This window comes from Coptis chinensis, chromosome 5, assembly GCF_015680905.1.
Source record: "Coptis chinensis isolate HL-2020 chromosome 5, ASM1568090v1, whole genome shotgun sequence".
Taxonomy (NCBI): domain Eukaryota; kingdom Viridiplantae; phylum Streptophyta; class Magnoliopsida; order Ranunculales; family Ranunculaceae; genus Coptis; species Coptis chinensis.
Window position 1 is genome coordinate 73,282,756 of NC_141460.1, and position 4,216 is coordinate 73,286,971.

A 4,216-nucleotide genomic window follows, 5' to 3' on the forward strand; every position below is an offset into this window, starting at 1 on the left:
GGACTCTGAAAGAAGTCTATTTGTATTAAGAAAGAAATGACGGTTTGGAATGCTTCTAGAGCTCATTGTAACCTCTATAAATAGAGGACCTAAGTGCCTCATGTAGTTTGCCAATTCACTTATACTCTTGTCTCCAGAACTTGAGGCAGAGAAAGATTAATAATAAAATATCGGTTTTAACTAGCTGAGTCATAATAAATTAGTCTTTCTAGTCTTATGTTCTTCGACTCATCTTCTTCTCGTTCTTCGTGTTCTTCCTTCTTTATGGAAGACTAATCTTCTCTTTCAAGGGAGGAGATGAAGCCAGTGCTTAAGGTTTAATGATTCTTCTGGCTCATGGTGTTTTTCAATCAGGTTAGTTCTTTATGTTTTTAGTTATTAGTTTCATTGCCCACACCAGGGAATGAAAGTATAGAATAGGGTTTATATTTTGCAATATTAATATCATGCTAGTGTTCTTTACTTTTCTTCTAGTAGTATAATTCTTTAGAGTTTGGGAAGTATTCTTTGTGTTGCCTTAGAAAGGGGTAGCTCAGGGAGTGGCTGCCTATGGGAAGCATTCTTTGTGTTTGCCTTAAGTGGTGATTCATTGAATGGTCACCCTATTAGGAAGTACTCCTTGATGTTGCTCTCGGTAATACATTGAATGGCTGCCCGAAGCTTACATAAAAGGAAAGAAGATATTAATAGCATAAACATAGGAACAACCTTATGTAGAGTTAATTGTTAACGATGTTTCGTCCAAGAGGGCATCGGCACTCGCTCGATTTCCTAATTGTAGTCTACTTGTAAGAACAACCATGAAGCAGAAGATCATAGATTAAAAGTATTTGTAGATTCTAATATCTTGAATTCTCTCTTTTATAAATTCTCAATAGTTTAGTTAATTTAGTTTAGTTTAGCATTAGAATCTAAAATCTCTATAGTAATAGTTTTTAATCCCTTAAACCCCCTTTCCAGTCCTGTCCTTCACATAACATACACTTAAAAGTGGAATGATACCCTACTCATCCTTGACTTATTGAGGGATAATTAGGTTTTGATACGCTTCTGTTTTGTTCAACGACCATCACCATCTACATACACAAAAAGAGGCTTGTCAAATGGCGCCGCTGCCGTTTTAAGTTGTTTATGTTTAACATTTTCTTTCAAGATTAGAATTTTAAATCTTGAGGTAATTTTAGCCGCATCATCCATCCTTTTAAGAAAGAAAGAAGCTTAAAGGACATCTCGAAGACAAGATCTACCATCCAGGTTAGTCTAATCTTCATTCTTTTTATTACATTCTTAGTATAGTTGCATTGTAGTTTAGTTTTATTGTTTTCTAGTATAATTGCATTTAGGACTTTTTCAACAATTGAAGTTGTAAGCCAACACAGTGAAATATCAAACTCTAGTGTTTCTTGTCTGAATCTTGACAAACGGACTATTGTCTGTGGGCAGTGGTACTTAAGCAACCCAAGTGATTCACCATAACCCTAAAAGAGACAGCTTTAGACAACGGGCAAGATACTAGCTGCAAAGCCCAACCCAGTTGAAGGAAAGTAGTTTTACATTTTAGTATAACTTAGAATAATTGCATACTATTCAAGCATAGTATGATAGTTTTTCGTCATGAACAAATTTCTATCAGTCCTCAGAACTCTCAAGAACCAGAATATCAGGGATGAGAGTATCAAGTTAATTCTTTTTCCACTCTCACTCGAAGGTAAAGCATTCGAATGGTTAACTGCACAGTCGATCAATTCAATCAACAACTGGGAGAAGTTGAGAACAAAGCTTATGAACAAGTTGTACCCACCCCAAAAGACAGATGCCATGCAGCAAGCCATCAACAATTTCAAAAGGAAGGTGACTGAAGAATATCATCAAAGCTGGGAGAAATTCAATAATCTGCTAGTCTCATGTCCACATCATGGTTATGATAAGAGCACACTAGCTCATTTTTTTTTTTTTCGACTTTCTACTATGAACAAGCGGATGATGATACCAATCAATGCATCAAGGTAAGTTTACATCATTGGATGGAGAGGAAGCCTACAACTTTCTCGAGAATTTAGCTAAAGACACTCAACAATGGAGTAATAGCAACGAGGACGTAGCTAGAGTGGAGGGGTGCCAAAGCAATTTGGCAACCAAATTCAAGAAGACCCAAATCAAGCGATGATATCAATTATGGCAAGCCTATCAACAAGACTTGAAACTATGAACAAGAAGTTTGATCAGTTCTCTATGAATCCTCCAAAACCAAACAATTTCCAAGCTAAACCTCAGCAACCAAGCCTTGTTATGCCATTTGTGAGCTATGTTCTGATGAAGGCCACACTCATCAAGAAGAGTGTTCAGATTATCTGGATACTAATGCGGCAGGCATGTAGTATCAACTCTTTAGGAAGAAATAACCAGTTCAATCGAGGGACGAAATTATTGGAAGCCACAAAATACAAATCGAGGAATTTCCCTCCGTGATTCCAAAATCACCAAATCGGTTCGAAATAACCGTGATCGGTTCCAAAACCGCCCGGCAACCACCATACGAAATCAACAGTCATACCGTAACCAAATACCAAGCCAACACAAATGGAGAGTTAGTACTAAATCTTATGAGTGGATATATTGCCCCTACGCCTCAGTCGAGCAAAGCAGTTATCCCACATCTGGAAGAAGCTAGCTATCACCACCATTGTCAATGAGCTGAAACAGACAAATCAAAGAACCCAGAAGTTGGAAAGTAACTTTAGTGTCATTCAAGGCCAGATAGGGCAAATCGCTGCCGCCTTGACGGAAAGATCGAAAGGAGCATTACCAAGCTAGCCGAGCCAAATCCGAAAGGAAGAGGTGTCCTGCAGGTGGATAACCTGGAGATTACTCAGTCGAATGCCCAAGTTAATTCTATCACCACTCTGAGGTCAAGCAAGAAAGTTGATAACAAGATTGTCTATGAACCAGGAAAAGATTCTGCGGAGCCTAATGTAACTTATGTCCCCACCATTCCACCCAGTTCTAACATTCCAGATATATCTAGTGTTGTGCCACCTACTAAAGAAACTATTGCAAAAGAAGTTGAAGGAACTACTGTGGACATAAGTAAAAAGAAGCCATCACGAGTGACTCCACCTGTCACTCCACTATCTGTTACCAAGCTAACCGAAGCCGAAAGAAGATAACCGATATTGAAGAATCCGCCAGCACTGTTTCCTTCGGAACTAGTGAATACCAAGAAGGATGACCAGTACAAGGAGATTTGTGATGTATTTCAGAATTTGCATATTAATATCCCCTTTCGGGATATTAATATGCAAGTCCCCTCGTATGCCAAGTTCCTGAAAGATCTAGTAAAGAAGAAGACCAACATTCCGGAAGAAGCTTTTCTCGCTCAAAGATGTTCATCGTACCTACAAAATCTATCGGTTGTGAAACTGAAAGATCCTGGAAGTCCAACTGTTACATGAAGAATTGGAAATTCTTTGGAGGAGCAAGCTTTATTAGATTTGGGTGCTAGTGTGAATCTTCTACCATATTTTGTCTACGAGAAGTTAGGCTTGAAGGATCTTAAACCGACTGATGTTACTTTATAGTTGGCAGATAGATCAGTGAAGATACCTAGAGGACTCATTGAAGACGCGTCATAGTCAAGATCGAAGATTTCTATTATCCGGTTGATTTCATAGTACTAGACACGTAACCTACATCCGGTAGGCGGATACCAATCATTCTAGGCGCCATTCTTGGCCCACCGAAATGCACTCATCAATTGTCGAAACGGTAATATGACGTTATCCTTTGGTAATATGAAAGTCGAGACCAATATTTTCCATATGTTACAGCAACCACAGAAGGTGTGTGCTGTGAACGAGATATGCATGATTGAAGCGTTAGCACAGGATTATCTGACTCATTCATATCCTGCTAACGAGTTGTTGAAAGCTCAGACAGACTTAGACTATGAAGAACTTAGTGTTGAGGCAATCAATGCGATTTTGGATTCATCACCTGTCATGGATGACAGCAAGTTCAGAGAAAAGTTTGAATCGCCTATGCCTGATGGACCATATAAAGAGCTTAAGAAGGAGCCGCCTAAGCTAGAATTGAAAGCTTTGCCATCTACACTCAAGTATGTTTTATTGGGAGATTTGGGAACCTACCCAGTAGTCATTGCATTAGATTTGACTGAGGAGCAGGAATCCAGGTAAGTAGCACTTTTAAAGGAATAAAA